This window comes from Taudactylus pleione, unplaced genomic scaffold, assembly GCF_031769625.1.
Source record: "Taudactylus pleione unplaced genomic scaffold, aTauple2 ptg000189l, whole genome shotgun sequence".
Classification (NCBI taxonomy): domain Eukaryota; kingdom Metazoa; phylum Chordata; class Amphibia; order Anura; family Myobatrachidae; genus Taudactylus; species Taudactylus pleione.
In genome coordinates, this window is record NW_028284591.1 from 661,364 (window position 1) to 681,743 (window position 20,380).

Here is a 20,380-nt window from a genome sequence, read left to right on the forward strand (position 1 = left end):
AGGAGTAACAGATACCTGTGATAGCAATGTCTCTTATAGCTGCACACAGGAGTAACAGATGCCTGTGATAGCAATGTCTCTTATAGCTGCACACAGGAGTAACAGATACCTGTGATAGCAATGTCTCTTATAGCTGCACACAGGAGTAACAGATACCTGTGATAGCAATGTCTCTTATAGCTGCACACAGGAGTAACAGATGCCTGTGATAGCAATGTCTCTTATAGCTGCACACAGGAGTAACAGATGCCTGTGATAGCAATGTCTCTTATAGCTGCACACGGGAGTAACAGATACCTGTGATAGCAATGTCTCTTATAGCTGCACATAGGAGTAACAGATACCTGTGATAGCAATGTCTCTAGGAGCTGCACACGGGAGTAACAGATACCTGTGATAGCAATGTCTCTTATAGCTGCACACAGGAGTAACAGATACCAGTGATAGCAATGTCTCTTATAGCTGCACACAGGAGTAACAGATGCCTGTGATAGCAATGTCTCTTATAGCTGCACACAGGAGTAACAGATACCTGTGATAGCAATGTCTCTTATAGCTGCACACAGGAGTAACAGATGCCTGTGATAGCAATGTCTCTTATAGCTGCACACAGGAGTAACAGATGCCTGTGATAGCAATGTCTCTTATAGCTGCACACAGGAGTAACAAATACCTGTGATAGCAATGTCTCAGCTGCACACAGGAGTAACAGATACCTGTGATAGCAATGTCTCTTATAGCTGCACACAGGAGTAACAGATGCCTGTGATAGCAATGTCTCTTATGGCTGCACACAGGAGTAACAGATACCTGTGATAGCAATGTCTCTTATAGCTGCACACAGGAGTAACAGATGCCTGTGATAGCAATGTCTCTAGGAGCTGCAAAGAGGAGTAACAGATACCTGTGATAGCAATGTCTCTTATAGCTGCACACAGGAGTAACAGATGACTGTGATAGCAATGTCTCTTATAGCTGCACACGGGAGTAACAGATGCCTGTGATAGCAATGTCTCTTATAGCTGCACACAGGAGTAACAAATACCTGTGATAGCAATGTCTCTTATAGCTGCACACAGGAGTAACAGATGACTGTGATAGCAATGTCTCTTATAGCTGCACACGGGAGTAACAGACGCCTGTGATAGCAATGTCTCTTATAGCTGCACACAGGAGTAACAAATACCTGTGATAGCAATGTCTCTTATAGCTGCACACAGGAGTAACAGATACCTGTGATAGCAATGTCTCTTATAGCTGCACACAGGAGTAACAGATGCCTGTGATAGCAATGTCTCTTATAGCTGCACACAGGAGTAACAGATGCCTGTGATAGCAATGTCTCTAGGAGCTGCACACAGGAGTAACAGATACCTGTGATAGCAATGTCTCTTATAGCTGCACACAGGAGTAACAGATGCCTGTGATAGCAATGTCTCTTATGGCTGCACACAGGAGTAACAGATACCTGTGATAGCAATGTCTCTTATAGCTGCACACAGGAGTAACAGATACCTGTGATAGCAATGTCTCTTATAGCTGCACACAGGAGTAACAGATGCCTGTGATAGCAATGTCTCTTATGGCTGCACACAGGAGTAACAGATGCCTGTGATAGCAATGTCTCTAGGAGCTGCACACAGGAGTAACAGATACCTGTGATAGCAATGTCTCTTATAGCTGCACACAGGAGTAACAGATACCTGTGATAGCAATGTCTCTTATAGCTGCACACAGGAGTAACAGATACCTGTGATAGCAATGTCTCTTATAGCTGCACACAGGAGTAACAGATACCTGTGATAGCAATGTCTCTTATAGCTGCACACAGGAGTAGCAGATGCCTGTGATAGCAATGTCTCTTATAGCTGCACACAGGAGTAACAGATACCTGTGATAGCAATGTCTCTTATAGCTGCACAGAGGAGTAACAGATGCCTGTGATAGCAATGTCTCTAGCAGCTGCACACAGGAGTAACAGATACCTGTGATAGCAATGTCTCTTATAGCTGCACACAGGAGTAACAGATACCTGTGATAGCAATGTCTCTTATAGCTGCACACAGGAGTAGCAGATGCCTGTGATAGCAATGTCTCTTATAGCTGCACACAGGAGTAACAGATGCCTGTGATAGCAATGTCTCTTATAGCTGCACACAGGAGTAACAGACGCCTGTGATAGCAATGTCTCTTATAGCTGCACACAGGAGTAACAGATGCCTGTGATAGCAATGTCTCTTATAGCTGCACACAGGAGTAACAAATACCTGTGATAGCAATGTCTCAGCTGCACACAGGAGTAACAGATGCCTGTGATAGCAATGTCTCTTATAGCTGCACACAGGAGTAACAGATACCTGTGATAGCAATGTCTCTTATAGCTGCACACAGGAGTAACAGATACCTGTGATAGCAATGTCTCTTATAGCTGCACACAGGAGTAACAGATGCCTGTGATAGCAATGTCTCTTATGGCTGCACACAGGAGTAACAGATACCTGTGATAGCAATGTCTCTTATAGCTGCACACAGGAGTAACAGATGCCTGTGATAGCAATGTCTCTAGGAGCTGCAAAGAGGAGTAACAGATACCTGTGATAGCAATGTCTCTTATAGCTGCACACAGGAGTAACAGATACCTGTGATAGCAATGTCTCTTATAGCTGCACACAGGAGTAACAGATACCTGTGATAGCAATGTCTCTTATAGCTGCACACAGGAGTAACAGATGCCTGTGATAGCAATGTCTCTTATGACTGCACACAGGAGTAACAGATACCTGTGATAGCAATGTCTCTTATAGCTGCACACAGGAGTAACAGATGCCTGTGATAGCAATGTCTCTAGGAGCTGCAATGAGGAGTAACAGATGCCTGTGATAGCAATGTCTCTTATAGCTGCACACAGGAGTAACAGATGACTGTGATAGCAATGTCTCTTATAGCTGCACACAGGAGTAACAAATACCTGTGATAGCAATGTCTCTTATAGCTGCACACAGGAGTAACAGATGCCTGTGATAGCAATGTCTCTTATGGCTGCACACGGGAGTAACAGATACCTGTGATAGCAATGGCTCTTATAGCTGCACACAGGAGTAACAGATGCCTGTGATAGCAATGTCTCATAGCTGCACACAGGAGTAACAGATGCCTGTGATAGCAATGTCTCTTATAGCTGCACACGGGAGTAACAGATGCCTGTGATAGCAATGTCTCTTATAGCTGCACACAGGAGTAACAGATACCTGTGATAGCAATGTCTCTTATAGCTGCACACAGGAGTAACAAATACCTGTGATAGCAATGTCTCTTATAGCTGCACACAGGAGTAACAGATACCTGTGATAGCAATGTCTCTTATAGCTGCACACAGGAGTAACAGAGGCCTGTGATAGCAATGTCTCTTATAGCTGCACACAGGAGTAACAAATACCTGTGATAGCAATGTCTCTTATAGCTGCACACAGGAGTAACAAATACCTGTGATAGCAATGTCTCTTATAGCTGCACACAGGAGTAACAGATACCTGTGATAGCAATGTCTCTTATAGCTGCACACAGGAGTAACAGATACCTGTGATAGCAATGTCTCTTATAGCTGCACACAGGAGTAACAGATACCTGTGATAGCAATGTCTCTTATAGCTGCACACAGGAGTAACAGATACCTGTGATAGCAATGTCTCTTATAGCTGCACACGGGAGTAACAGATGCCTGTGATAGCAATGTCTCTTATAGCTGCACACAGGAGTAACAGATACCTGTGATAGCAATGTCACTTGTAGCTGCACACAGGAGTAACAGATGCCTGTGATAGCAATGTCTCTTATAGCTGCACATAGGAGTAACAGATGCCTGTGATAGCAATGTCTCTAGGAGCTGCACAGAGGAGTAACAGATGCCTGTGATAGCAATGTCTCTTATAGCTGCACACAGGAGTAACAGATGCCTGTGATAGCAATGTCTCTTATGGCTGCACACAGGAGTAACAGATGACTGTGATAGCAATGTCTCTAGGAGCTGCACACAGGAGTAACAGATACCTGTGATAGCAATGTCTCTTATAGCTGCACACAGGAGTAACAGATACCTGTGATAGCAATGTCTCTAGGAGCTGCACACAGGAGTAACAGATACCTGTGATAGCAATGTCTCTTATAGCTGCACACAGGAGTAACAGATACCTGTGATAGCAATGTCTCTTATAGCTGCACACAGGAGTAACAGATACCTGTGATAGCAATGTCTCTTATAGCTGCACACAGGAGTAACAGATGCCTGTGATAGCAATGTCTCTTATAGCTGCACACAGGAGTAACAGATGCCTGTGATAGCAATGTCTCTTATAGCTGCACATAGGAGTAACAGATGCCTGTGATAGCAATGTCTCTTATAGCTGCACACAGGAGTAACAGATACCTGTGATAGCAATGTCTCTTATAGCTGCACACAGGAGTAACAGATACCTGTGATAGCAATGTCTCTAGGAGCTGCACAGAGGAGTAACAGATGCCTGTGATAGCAATGTCTCTTATAGCTGCACACAGGAGTAACAGATACCTGTGATAGCAATGTCTCTTATAGCTGCACACAGGAGTAGCAGATGCCTGTGATAGCAATGTCTCTTATAGCTGCACACAGGAGTAACAGATGCCTGTGATAGCAATGTCTCTTATAGCTGCACACAGGAGTAACAGACGCCTGTGATAGCAATGTCTCTTATAGCTGCACACAGGAGTAACAGATGCCTGTGATAGCAATGTCTCTTATAGCTGCACACAGGAGTAACAAATACCTGTGATAGCAATGTCTCAGCTGCACACAGGAGTAACAGATGCCTGTGATAGCAATGTCTCTTATAGCTGCACACAGGAGTAACAGATACCTGTGATAGCAATGTCTCTTATAGCTGCACACAGGAGTAACAGATACCTGTGATAGCAATGTCTCTTATAGCTGCACACAGGAGTAACAGATGCCTGTGATAGCAATGTCTCTTATGGCTGCACACAGGAGTAACAGATACCTGTGATAGCAATGTCTCTTATAGCTGCACACAGGAGTAACAGATGCCTGTGATAGCAATGTCTCTAGGAGCTGCAAAGAGGAGTAACAGATACCTGTGATAGCAATGTCTCTTATAGCTGCACACAGGAGTAACAGATACCTGTGATAGCAATGTCTCTTATAGCTGCACACAGGAGTAACAGATACCTGTGATAGCAATGTCTCTTATAGCTGCACACAGGAGTAACAGATGCCTGTGATAGCAATGTCTCTTATGACTGCACACAGGAGTAACAGATACCTGTGATAGCAATGTCTCTTATAGCTGCACACAGGAGTAACAGATGCCTGTGATAGCAATGTCTCTAGGAGCTGCAATGAGGAGTAACAGATGCCTGTGATAGCAATGTCTCTTATAGCTGCACACAGGAGTAACAGATGACTGTGATAGCAATGTCTCTTATAGCTGCACACAGGAGTAACAAATATCTGTGATAGCAATGTCTCTTATAGCTGCACACAGGAGTAACAGATGCCTGTGATAGCAATGTCTCTTATGGCTGCACACGGGAGTAACAGATACCTGTGATAGCAATGGCTCTTATAGCTGCACACAGGAGTAACAGATGCCTGTGATAGCAATGTCTCATAGCTGCACACAGGAGTAACAGATGCCTGTGATAGCAATGTCTCTTATAGCTGCACACGGGAGTAACAGATGCCTGTGATAGCAATGTCTCTTATAGCTGCACACAGGAGTAACAGATACCTGTGATAGCAATGTCTCTTATAGCTGCACACAGGAGTAACAAATACCTGTGATAGCAATGTCTCTTATAGCTGCACACAGGAGTAACAGATACCTGTGATAGCAATGTCTCTTATAGCTGCACACAGGAGTAACAGAGGCCTGTGATAGCAATGTCTCTTATAGCTGCACACAGGAGTAACAAATACCTGTGATAGCAATGTCTCTTATAGCTGCACACAGGAGTAACAAATACCTGTGATAGCAATGTCTCTTATAGCTGCACACAGGAGTAACAGATACCTGTGATAGCAATGTCTCTTATAGCTGCACACAGGAGTAACAGATACCTGTGATAGCAATGTCTCTTATAGCTGCACACAGGAGTAACAGATACCTGTGATAGCAATGTCACTTGTAGCTGCACACAGGAGTAACAGATGCCTGTGATAGCAATGTCTCTTATAGCTGCACATAGGAGTAACAGATGCCTGTGATAGCAATGTCTCTAGGAGCTGCACAGAGGAGTAACAGATGCCTGTGATAGCAATGTCTCTTATAGCTGCACACAGGAGTAACAGATGCCTGTGATAGCAATGTCTCTTATGGCTGCACACAGGAGTAACAGATGACTGTGATAGCAATGTCTCTAGGAGCTGCACACAGGAGTAACAGATACCTGTGATAGCAATGTCTCTTATAGCTGCACACAGGAGTAACAGATACCTGTGATAGCAATGTCTCTAGGAGCTGCACACAGGAGTAACAGATACCTGTGATAGCAATGTCTCTTATAGCTGCACACAGGAGTAACAGATACCTGTGATAGCAATGTCTCTTATAGCTGCACACAGGAGTAACAGATACCTGTGATAGCAATGTCTCTTATAGCTGCACACAGGAGTAACAGATGCCTGTGATAGCAATGTCTCTTATAGCTGCACACAGGAGTAACAGATGCCTGTGATAGCAATGTCTCTTATAGCTGCACATAGGAGTAACAGATGCCTGTGATAGCAATGTCTCTTATAGCTGCACACAGGAGTAACAGATACCTGTGATAGCAATGTCTCTTATAGCTGCACACAGGAGTAACAGATACCTGTGATAGCAATGTCTCTAGGAGCTGCACAGAGGAGTAACAGATGCCTGTGATAGCAATGTCTCTTATAGCTGCACACAGGAGTAACAGATACCTGTGATAGCAATGTCTCTTATAGCTGCACACAGGAGTAACAGATGCCTGTGATAGCAATGTCTCTTATAGCTGCACACAGGAGTAACAGATGACTGTGATAGCAATTTTTCTTATAGCTGCACACAGGAGTAACAGATACCTGTGATAGCAATGTCTCTTATAGCTGCACACAGGAGTAACAGATACCTGTGATAGCAATGTCTCTAGGAGCTGCACAGAGGAGTAACAGATGCCTGTGATAGCAATGTCTCTTATGGCTGCACACAGGAGTAACAGATACCTGTGATAGCAATGTCTCTTATGGCTGCACACAGGAGTAACAGATACCTGTGATAGCAATGTCTCTTATAGCTGCACACAGGAGTAACAAATACCTGTGATAGCAATGTCTCTTATAGCTGCACACAGGAGTAACAGATACCTGTGATAGCAATGTCTCTTATAGCTGCACACAGGAGTAACAGATACCTGTGATAGCAATGTCTCTTATAGCTGCACACAGGAGTAACAGATACCTGTGATAGCAATGTCTCTTATAGCTGCACACGGGAGTAACAGATACCTGTGATAGCAATGTCTCTTATAGCTGCACACAGGAGTAACAGATACCTGTGATAGCAATGTCTCTTATAGCTGCACACAGGAGTAACAGATACCTGTGATAGCAATGTCACTTGTAGCTGCACACAGGAGTAACAGATTCATGTGATAGCAATGTCTCTTATAGCTGCACACAGGAGTAACAGATACCTGTGATAGCAATGTCTCTAGGAGCTGCACACAGGAGTAACAGATACCTGTGATAGCAATGTCTCTTATAGCTGCACACAGGAGTAACAGATACCTGTGATAGCAATGTCTCTTATAGCTGCACACAGGAGTAACAGATGCCTGTGATAGCAATGTCTCTTATAGCTGCACACAGGAGTAACAGATACCTGTGATAGCAATGTCTCAGCTGCACACAGGAGTAACAGATACCTGTGATAGCAATGTCACTTGTAGCTGCACACAGGAGTAACAGATACCTGTGATAGCAATGTCACTTGTAGCTGCACACAGGAGTAACAGATGCCTGTGATAGCAATGTCACTTGTAGCTGATCACAGGAGTAACAGATACCTGTGATAGCAATGTCTCTTATAGCTGCACACAGGAGTAACAGATACCTGTGATAGCAATGTCTCTTATAGCTGCACACAGGAGTAACAGATACCTGTGATAGCAATGTCTCTTATAGCTGCACACAGGAGTAACAGATACCTGTGATAGCAATGTCTCTTATAGCTGCACACAGGAGTAACAGATACCTGTGATAGCAATGTCACTTGTAGCTGCACACAGGAGTAACAGATACCTGTGATAGCAATGTCACTTGTAGCTGCACACAGGAGTAACAGATGCCTGTGATAGCAATGTCACTTGTAGCTGCACACAGGAGTAACAGATACCTGTGATAGCAATGTCTCTTATAGCTGCACACAGGAGTAACAAATACCTGTGATAGCAATGTCTCTTATAGCTGCACACAGGAGTAACAGATACCTGTGATAGCAATGTCTCTTATAGCTGCACACAGGAGTAACAGATACCTGTGATAGCAATGTCTCTTATAGCTGCACACAGGAGTAACAGATACCTGTGATAGCAATGTCTCTTATAGCTGCACACGGGAGTAACAGATACCTGTGATAGCAATGTCTCTTATAGCTGCACACAGGAGTAACAGATACCTGTGATAGCAATGTCTCTTATAGCTGCACACAGGAGTAACAGATACCTGTGATAGCAATGTCACTTGTAGCTGCACACAGGAGTAACAGATTCATGTGATAGCAATGTCTCTTATAGCTGCACACAGGAGTAACAGATACCTGTGATAGCAATGTCTCTAGGAGCTGCACACAGGAGTAACAGATACCTGTGATAGCAATGTCTCTTATAGCTGCACACAGGAGTAACAGATACCTGTGATAGCAATGTCTCTTATAGCTGCACACAGGAGTAACAGATGCCTGTGATAGCAATGTCTCTTATAGCTGCACACAGGAGTAACAGATACCTGTGATAGCAATGTCTCAGCTGCACACAGGAGTAACAGATACCTGTGATAGCAATGTCACTTGTAGCTGCACACAGGAGTAACAGATACCTGTGATAGCAATGTCTCTTATAGCTGCACACAGGAGTAACAGATACCTGTGATAGCAATGTCACTTGTAGCTGCACACAGGAGTAACAGATGCCTGTGATAGCAATGTCACTTGTAGCTGCACACAGGAGTAACAGATACCTGTGATAGCAATGTCTCTTATAGCTGCACACAGGAGTAACAGATACCTGTGATAGCAATGTCTCTTATAGCTGCACACAGGAGTAACAGATACCTGTGATAGCAATGTCTCTTATAGCTGCACACAGGAGTAACAGATACCTGTGATAGCAATGTCACTTGTAGCTGCACACAGGAGTAACAGATACCTGTGATAGCAATGTCACTTGTAGCTGCACACAGGAGTAACAGATACCTGTGATAGCAATGTCTCTTATAGCTGCACACAGGAGTAACAGATACCTGTGATAGCAATGTCTCTTATAGCTGCACACAGGAGTAACAGATACCTGTGATAGCAATGTCTCTTATAGCTGCACACAGGAGTAACAGAGGCCTGTGATAGCAATGTCTCTTATAGCTGCATACGGGAGTAACAGATACCTGTGATAGCAATGTCTCTTATAGCTGCACACAGGAGTAACAGATACCTGTGATAGCAATGTCTCTTATAGCTGCACACAGGAGTAACAGATACCTGTGATAGCAATGTCACTTGTAGCTGCACACAGGAGTAACAGATTCATGTGATAGCAATGTCTCTTATAGCTGCACACAGGAGTAACAGATACCTGTGATAGCAATGTCTCTAGGAGCTGCACACAGGAGTAACAGATACCTGTGATAACAATGTCTCTTATAGCTGCACACAGGAGTAACAGATACCTGTGATAGCAATGTCTCTTATAGCTGCACACAGGAGTAACAGATGCCTGTGATAGCAATGTCTCTTATAGCTGCACACAGGAGTAACAGATACCTGTGATAGCAATGTCTCAGCTGCACACAGGAGTAACAGATACCTGTGATAGCAATGTCACTTGTAGCTGATCACAGGAGTAACAGATACCTGTGATAGCAATGTCTCTTATAGCTGCACACAGGAGTAACAGATACCTGTGATAGCAATGTCTCTTATAGCTGCACACAGGAGTAACAGATACCTGTGATAGCAATGTCTCTTATAGCTGCACACAGGAGTAACAGATACCTGTGATAGCAATGTCACTTGTAGCTGCACACAGGAGTAACAGATACCTGTGATAGCAATGTCACTTGTAGCTGCACACAGGAGTAACAGATACCTGTGATAGCAATGTCTCTTATAGCTGCACACAGGAGTAACAGATGCCTGTGATAGCAATGTCTCTTATAGCTGCACACAGGAGTAACAGATACCTGTGATAGCAATGTCTCTTATAGCTGCACACAGGAGTAGTAGAGCAACTGAGTGAACACTTTCAAAGGAAAGCAGCAGGATGTGCTGGAATATAATACCGCTTTTATACCGAAATTCCGGGTCTGACCCGGAGGTTGGAACAGGGTTCCCATCCGGATCAGACCTGGAATTTCCCCGTCACCGACCCAGGATATTCCCGAATTGCGCCGTTCACACCGGAGCCAGGTCTGCAGAGACACGGCTTTTCCGGCTTTGAAGTGGACGCTTGGAGGTGATGTCTTCTCCAAGCGCTACTGAAGCCGGCCAACCGGTAGGCATGCGGCACGATCCAGGTCACCCTGACCCGGATTGCGCCGTTCACACTACAGGGTTTCACGGGTTATTGCCGTGTTAAACCCTGCAAGTTACCTGGGTTGGATTGCCGGGTCACTCGACCCGGCAATCCAACCCTTTCCCATTTTACACTAAGGAGCTTCCCGGGTTAACCCTGCAATAACCCGGGTTTTAGCTCCGGTGTAAAAGGGGTATATGTTACTGGCAGCAAAACTGGAAACAGCTGAGATGGCTGAGGCTGATCAGTAACACATTTGCCTTGCAGGAACCAGCAGGACTTGGTAGAATGGAGAATCACAGTAGCAATCCTTCAAACAGGCTCTCAAGACCCACTACTTCATCAAAGCCTTCCAGCTATCATTTTAACTTGCTGCTACATACTCCTTCCTCCCTGCCTACCCCATCTGTGTCACCCCTGTTTGCCTGTCCCTCCCCTTTAGAATGTAAGCTCCTATGAGCAGGGCCCTCTACCCTCTTGTGCTTCTCCTTACTCTACCTTCATCTACTTCTTACTCTCCACCTAACACTTGGTTGCTTTGCATTGTTGCTTATCTGGGTGTTATGGTCGCGAATGTAGCAATGTATATTATCCATGCCCCGTAATGTATTGTATTGTACTGTACTGTAAGTCACTGTAAATCAACCAATTTGTTTATATACTTTGTAAAGCGCTGCGGAACACTTGTGGCGCCATATAAATAAACGATATTAATAATAATTATTATAGCAGTGGAGGATACGGTAGAGTTAATATTCCAGATAGATAAAGAAGAATCGCAGAATTTGCACAGACCCTGGACGATTCACCTGGAAGGAATTATATAGGGCACCTTGGATGAGAATTGGTTGCAGCGATCATGTGCAACCAGATTGGACAGTGGTCATGGAAACCAGACTGGATCTGGACTGGTTGACTAGTAGTCACTTGACAAAAGATGGCGGCACCCATGTCCCAGCAGCGCTGGCTTTAATGCTGAAGATTTCTAGAAAACATGTCCTGTAAGGACAGGTGATTGATGTACCGCTAGCAAGCATCAGCGCTTAGTACATAAATGGGTTATCTTGTACCGATGTGACAGTCTATAACTAAATTGCAGTAGCAAGAATTGTTTGGCAGCGATGTAGAGAATACTGGACTCGGGTGAACCCTCGCACTTTAATCGTCAAATGACATTTGTTAAAGGGAAATGAAAATTGAAAGTACAGCTATGAACTAGGCTTCCAGAAGTCTGTAGGTGGAACACATATACCCAATATAACAACATAATTTCAGAGAACTCATACAATATTAGTTTTCTTCATGTAACTCTTTAGGGATGTGTGCGGCAGGATGCCACATCTACGTACCTACCCGAAAATAACAGAAAGGCAGAGTTTGATGGCAGAGAAGTCACACTATACAACACACTATCCTGTATTCCTGAAATCATCAGGCTCTATTTGATCCTTCCGCTATTTTTTACAGATCGACTACAGTCTTACGTTCATCCCTGACCACTTTTAAATTCCCCAAACGTATTATACTCTACCACTCATCTACTACCATTTCCATAAAGTAACTCTTTCTCAATTCTCCCCTGTACCTGCTGCCCTCCAGATTTAGTTCTCATAATACTTCCAACTGTCCAATTAGACAGGACAGTCCCTATGTGAGACAGGGCGGGTGCAAGGTGTCTGGGAGCCCTTGGCAACAATTCACCCACCGCTCCTGCTCCCTCCTATTCATACTATGCCACACATTAGTGATGCTAATTTATAATATGCCACAGAGCAGAGACCCAAAATCATACTGTGCCTCATAGCACTGCCCCCAATTCATAATGTTATTATGACATCAAGGTGGGAGGTGCGGGGGTCAATGTGCCATTAATCACGCCATCATGTTCTTGTCGTACAATAAGCAGCATTGTGCAACAGGGGGCTTGGTAATGGTACTGCTGGCCTACTCTCCAAGAGAGCTCCCCGAAATTCTCAAGTCTCTAAGACCTTTCGGGAGAGTGAGCGGGTATGCTATCATAGAGGAGGCACTGGGTAATTCTACATTATGAATTGTTAGTGTGGCTTCCATCCGGACAATGGTGCTAGTCACAGAGGTAGGCTTCTAAGGGAACAGCACTTCCTGTACCCAATGACTTAATGCACTGGCCAGAACTATGGGCCTGATTCAGAGCCGGACGCTATTTGCGCTCGCTCGTCCAGAAAAAGGGGCTGGCTATGTAAATTAACCGTTCACTCTTTGCGGTCTATTCACGCCTCTTTGTCCGAACATGCGAACGTCATTTTGAAAAAAAACGCCCCCTGGCCGCTCGCATCATACGTCATGTCTGCTATTTATTAGATTAATCGAGTACATCTGACGGCGTATGAACTGCTCACTATTCTTGTGGTTGGTTTTTCCTACCACAATCATGCGAGCAGTTCTGACTATAAAACAACCAAGTGACGTGGTCGATGACGCTGGTTTGTTAATTATGCACACCCTTAAAACGCCCGTTTTGACCGTTTGGCACGCCTGCGTTCGGATCTCCACTCCCCGTTTTCAAGCATCTTCCCCTGTTACCACCCACATACGCCTCATTCTGTCACTCAAAATAGCAGGCACTCGCTATTTAGCGAGCACACGATTTTCGGCCTCACTGACTGATTCGCGCATGCGTATTAAAATCCGTACGCATGCGCAGTTGTGCGAACATCGGTCGGAACGAATGAGCGGCCGCTTACGAGCGGCTCTGAATCAGGCCCTATGTACAAGTAGCATTCAGGTGCACATGACTGGTGCTTCACAGTGAACGCTCAGACAAGGCCTCCGCTCTGCTCTTTACGGGGGGCCCCAAGGGCGCTAGGAGACAGCCACTCTCACCTCCAGGTCCCATAGCTGCCGCTACGGTGGTCTTTCTGTCACTGGATACAGAGATCAATGCTTTCTATCATCAGCTCCGTTCACTCTCTGATCACCGTGCGGTGGTTGCAGCTGAACGCTGTCTAAAGGAGCATACACACTAGACGATATGCTCCCTGAGCGATATCGTCTAGTGTGTCCCTGGCAGGGTGTTCATGACATTGAGCACACCCGCTGAAAGATATCATTAACGATATCGTTCAGCGCCAGGCTCTCTCCCCCATTCCCCAACATGCAGCGACCTGACAATATCGTCAGGTTGGCCTGCATGTTTGCCCGATGAACGATAATGACGAATGACCTGCGGGAACGCGCATCATCGTTATCGTTCATCGTTTTGGTGTAAAAAATGGACGATAAAGTGACCGACTGAACGATAATGATATCGTTATCGTTCAGTTGTCCACTTTAATCGCCCAGTGTGTACGCACCTTAAGCCATTGGATTGTCTGTAGTGCTGGTGCATATGTAACCTTAGGTAACAAGTGGCTCTCCAGCTGTCGTAGAAACACAAGTACCGGCACATACTGCACCTACTTTTTGATTTTCTATTCTGGAATAAATCTTGTGATTCACATCAACACACAGAGGTGGGCAGGGCTTAATGATGCAATTTGTCACGATTCACGTCATCTCCGCGTTATCCCATCCAATTTGCTGGGAAAGTGGGCAGGATCTGGGAGGGTGGGCTACTCTCAAGGGAGGCTGGAGTAACTAACAGATATTTGGGAGTCTCTCAGCAGAGTAGATAAGCGTAGCCCGGCATACATAAAGCAGGCAGGGCATGCTGGGATGGGTACGATTGACCATGTCGACATGATAACTGACGACCAAACTGCCGACATGCTTCATGTCGACAATGACCATATCTACATTTGTCATGTTTACATGGATGACATGTCGACATGATGAACTGTCGACAAACGGTGGCCTAGCGGCGACGTCTCACCACTGGCATTCTGTTATTTTGCCCACTAACCCTTGACCAACTAGGTGTAGACCGGTGGGTATTGCATGATGCTGCACAATGCTGGGGTCGCCCTTTTGGTTTAGGGTGCCAATCACTCTGTGCAAGTCGCCGACTGGGGATCCAGCAAAAGAGTCCTAGACCATTACTCTTCCCCCTCCGTTGTTAACATTTGGTGTCATAGGGAATAATTAACAAAGCGCCTCTTAGAGCGGGATTCAATTATCCCAGTTAACTGAACAGGCGCTCATTGATCACCGGCCCGTATTCAATTAGCCCCGCTCCTCTGGGATTTCTTTTCGGGTCTCCTGAGACCTTAAAAAAAAATCCTCGTTAACCTGTGCAGTTATCGGGTGATCACTGCCAGCTAATGCACAGGTCCGTGAACTTGTCACGGATCCTGTGTGTTTACGCCCGACAACCCGTGTTAACGCACGTGTGTGTAACGTGACGCTAACAAGGCTACTGGGAGAATGCGGGAGGCTAATTGAATAGCCCAGGGCACTAAAGTCCGAGGCTACCTCCCATTATTGGCCCATAAGACCTATTTCCAGCCTTCAGTAGCCCGCTGGCGGTATCTCATGGCCCAGACATGCCTGTTTTTCATTGCTGCAGAACAGCTGCAAGTTCTTATCCAATTGCTTGTCCCCTGAAAAACGCCTTTTTTAAAAACTGAAATTTAAAACGTAAAAAAAAAAAACTTTCGCATTTTACCGCCCACCTTTGCACCATGTCAGGTCATTCAGTGGACGTGTATGGCTTCATTTTCAATAAAGGCTTATACTTCTGATCGGTAGTATAAATTGCACTCCGGTTAAATTATCACCTTATTTGCATTTCATTTTGCAAGACCTCATTAACACCTTGCAACTTAACAATCCTGATTTAGCGAATTACAAATAATGGCTCTATTTTTAGCCGCGTTGTGCCGCACAGTATCACCTACCACATTCCGCAGGTATGTTTGTATTTGTGTGTACACGGATGATGGAGGAGAAAATGCTGAATGACACACGTGTTCGCCGCTGAAAGGTGTCACCTGGTAACGCCCCCAGATTCTGGCTGACACGGCGAGTGTAACTCCCTGCCGGGGCCAGAACACGCGACGCCGCAGAGTGTAACAGCGAGGAGCTAAATACGGAAAAAATCCCAGAAGAAAAAAGAAGCAGCTTCATTTGGAAACACACTGTGTGGCCATCATTGAAATGAATATATTTAATAAAAGCAAAAATAAAAAACATTATTTCTGCTAATAGAAACAGTAACATTGGTTACATACTGTACATGTGTCAAATACACGGAGATTGAATAAATAACCTAAATGATTAATTTCAGTAAAATAATTTAAAAAAAGTTATTTTTCAATCTATGTAACTTTGACATATTATTGTTTGAACACTGGGCCTGATTCAGACCCGGTCGCAAGGTTGCGTTCGCACGCAGTCTGAGGATGTTTGCAATCTGCGCATGCGTGCAAGACGCAGTGCGCGTGCGTGAACCAGTCAATGCAATTGGGAAGCGTTCGCACCCTGTACACAGACGCACCGCAAGCATGAGTGACAGGACGTGCCATTTGTGGGTGGTGACAGGGGGTGGTCGATGGCAACAGGGGTGTGGTGGTGCGAACGCAGGCGTGTCTGTGCGTCTGAACGCCATTTCAGGGGCATGCATAATTAAGACCCATCGTCAGCGTACACGTCACATGGCTGAATTACACTCAGCAGCACTCGCATTGCTTGCGGTAGGGTATGGTCAGCCACAAGTGCTGGGTATGGGTCCGATGTTACTCGATGTTACCGATTGTTTACTACACTTCCTGGAGATGGCGTACGCTACTAAGGGAAAGTGGGCATCTTCTGTCAGGCTGGTGGGCGTCTAACTTCATACCGCGATCTCACGACAAGACAGTGGAGCGTGCTGTCTTGCCAGCGATCGCAGAATTTGCATACTTTGGCTGCTGACGGCTGTGTGCGAACGCAGCCTTGCGACCGGGTCTGAATCAGGCCTACTATTCCATCTGGATGCAGAGTGTGGTTTAGTGTTCATTCTAGCACCCTGCACCTGTCACAACCCGCGCCGTTTCCTGCCTGGGGTGTCGCGCTCTGCTCTGGTGCTTCTAGCACACTCTGGTCTGTATCTCAGCAGTTTGCTGCACCAGCTGAGCATGATAGAAGCACCAGAGCAAACAGCGACACCCCAGGCAGGAAAGAGGAACCGCGCGGGTCGTGACAGGTGCAGGCCTGCAGGGTTCTGCATCTTGTACGCAGTTGCTTGGATCTGCTGGTGGTCGTCTCAATACATATTCCAATGGCTGCGACATTTGCTAATTTGCGCACAGCTGCTGCGCACACAAAATTCGCAGCTGCGGGGGCATTTGCAAACAACTCTGTATCAGCCCCTTATTGTATCACTCACAGGAGATCCTACGCTATTTACCAAATACTAATTTACTGCATTCTCAAGCTATACAGACGTATGTACTAAATACACACAGCAAACGAGTGGGATGTACAGAACTATTACACATTAATTATTAAGTTTCTAAAAACTTTGTACATACATACAAGCAGACATAATTTCACATCTGTGCGTATACATTCCACAATACACTCATTATACATTCCACACTCTTAGGGCCATATTCAATTAGAGACGGAAAGCCTTTTTCGTCTGTGGTTTTTTTTTTGCGAAAATTTTGCCTAAAAACTTTTGGCCTAATTCAATTCCAGGACAATTTCGCCTAAGCGGAAACTCGATGCATTGAATTCGCCAAAAAATATTCTCCAAGAAGTGCAAAATCTTTATTTTGGGGTGCAAACGTGGGGACAGCCCCCAAAAGACAAATCTACAAAAAAAATAAAAACAAAAACCTAAGAACACCCCAAGAAAGAAATGTCATTGTTGGGGTGAAAATTTAAAAAGTGGCGGGACAAGCATAAAAACTAGCGAAATAGGCTTCTTGGGGGGCTGCAAGGACGGGTCAGGTGTTTAGGATTGCAGGTGCATGCAGCAGGTGGATTTTTCAGGTTTTTTAAAAAGTTCACTTTAGAGACATAAAAAAATGCTAGCACCCATTATCAGGTACCCCGAATTTGACAGGTCTACTTATTTTCACCACTTTTACAAAGACGCTAATAGCAAGCAATTTACACAACTTAAGTTCGCAACAAAGTTTTATTAGGGCTATTAGTACACATCTATATTGATTTCCTATGTTACTGCATCTTTTTCTGGGGTACAGACTGATTTCCCCAATTCTTTCAGTACTTTTTCGCCTGTTCCGCATTCGCCTATTTCCGTTTTCGCCTGTTTTGCAATTGAATTATGCGAAAACCGGGAACGCGCATGGAATGATTTCGCCTCTGAAACAGGCGAATGAGGCGAAAAGTCAGACAGGTGAAAATTTTCCAGCTTTTCCCTTCTAATTGAATACCCTATTTAGCATTTACTGGATTATGGGCTTGATTATCGGGAATCTGCGCGTATGCAGGACTCACTCTGTGAGTGTGCAGAATGGGTCCTGAGGCAGAGGCATTTAAGGGGAGGTGAAAGGGCGGCCCGGCGTTCTGGGAAACGGGGGCGAGTCCTCCCCGTTTTATGGGGGTGGCAAGCCCAGTGAATGCATCGACCGACGCAGTGTCCTGGGCTCGCAAAGCCGGCCAGCCTGAGTAAGATGAGGCTTACTCAGCTGGCTGGCAGCCCGGCGTCGTCCACCATCGCGACCATCGATGGTCGCTATGGTGATCCCATCCTGCAACCTCCGTCGCAGTGCTGGGATCGCAAATGCAGCAGGGGGTGTCATACATGGGGTGTCATACAGGGGGTGCCATACACCTCCTGCTGTATTTGCATAATAGCAAGAATGGAATACAAAGCTGCCTGCGTTCCGCTCTGTAATTGCGATCCTAGCTGAATCACCCCCCATATACATAATAATCACATCAACCCTGGAATATTTTATGAATTACACAACTATGGCAGAAAAGAGCCACTGGACTGGTTTTCCTTTTTAGCTATAATTAAATGACACCAACTTTACCATTACTCAGTGCCAGTTTCTGATAAGCTGAGAGACTCCTTCAGTAGTTAGTCAGAACCACTGCAGATCAGTCATGCTGGAATCTGTAGTTCTACAACAGCAGATGGCTGAAACCTGTAGAAAATTATACTACAAAGCACAACAGTGCCTCATTGTGATGAGATACACCATCCAGGTATCTACTACATGAATTTGCTTTTTTTTAAAGAAAACCAGTGGAAAATAAGTCACTGCTCCCAATTCGTGAAGGACAAAATAAAGGGGTTTCCGGATAGGAAGTCGACAGTAAAAAGGTCAACAAACAATAGGTCGACACCAGAAGGTCAACAGTCAATATGTCAACAGGGACACAATATCGACACAAAAGGTTGAGATGTGTTTAGGCCGTCATAAAAGGTCGACATGTACAAAAGGTCGACATGGAAATGGTCGACACATGGTGTTTTTTTTTAAGGGTTAGGCACCAGGAGGGATGTTTAGTCATTAGGAACGTACTGGAGGGTTAAGGGTAGGCACTGGGAGAGATGGTTATTTATTTATTTATTACCAGTTATTTATATAGCGCACACACATTCCGCAGCGCTTTTACAGAGAATATTCGGCCATTCACATCAGTCTCTGCCCCAGTGGAGCTTACAATCTATGGCCCTCATTCAGAGCCGCTCGCTAGCGGCAGTACGCTCGTTCCAAGCGATGTTCGCACATCTGCGCATGCGTACGGTATTTAGTACGCATGCGCGAACCAGTCAGTGCGGCCGAAAATCGTTTGTACGCTATATAGCGAGTGCCTGCTTTTTTGAGTGACAGAATGAGGCGTATGTGGGTGGTAACAGGGGAAGGTGCTTGAAAACGGGGAGTGGAGATCCGAACGCAGGCGTGCTTAAAGGTCAAAACGGGCGTTTTAAGGGAGTGCATAATTAATACATCAGCGTCATTGACCACGTCACTTGTTTTTTTTTTAACTCAGAACTGCTCGCAAAATAGCGGTTGAAAACACCAACCACAAGAATAGCGAGCAGTTCATACGCTGTACGATGTACTCGATTAATCTAATAAATAGCGGACATGACGTATGGTGCGTGCGGCCAGGGGGCGTTTTTATCAAATAAACGAGCGTATGTTTTGCTCGCTCGTTCAGACTTAGAGGTGTGAACAGACCGCAATTTGCGAACGGATCATTTGAATAGCCACCCCTTGTTTTAGAACGAACGACCACAAATAGCGAGTGGGTCTGAATGAGGGCCTATATTCCCTACCACATGCACACACACATACAAACACTAGGGGGAATTTTGTTAGGAGCCAATTAACCTTAACCTGCCAGTATATTTTTGGAGTGTGGGAGGAAACCGGAGAACCCGGAGGAAACCCACGCAAGCACAGGGAGAATATACAAACTCCACACAGTTAGGGCCGAAGTGGGTATCGAACCAACGAACTCGGTGCTGTGAGGCAGTAATGCTGCCATTACACCATCTGTGCTGCCCATTACACCATCTGTGCTGCCCATTACACCATCTGTGCTGCCCATGGTTAGGCACTTACTGGAGGGTCATGGGTTGCAGGAACCCTTACACATTGAGTCCTCCGAATATCGGGGGGGAACCTCCTACGGGGTCTTCAATTGGTGACTATACACAGTTATTTAAATGGAACAAAAAATTGTGCGGGAA

At 45.3% G+C, this 20,380-nt stretch overlaps 1 protein-coding gene across 9 annotated transcripts in view; it reads right to left on the reverse strand.

Moving 5' to 3' along the window:
- Window positions 1-20,380, reverse strand: part of TCF4 (transcription factor 4) — a 431,493-nt gene that overhangs the window by 283,452 nt on the left and 127,661 nt on the right. The window lies entirely within an intron of this gene.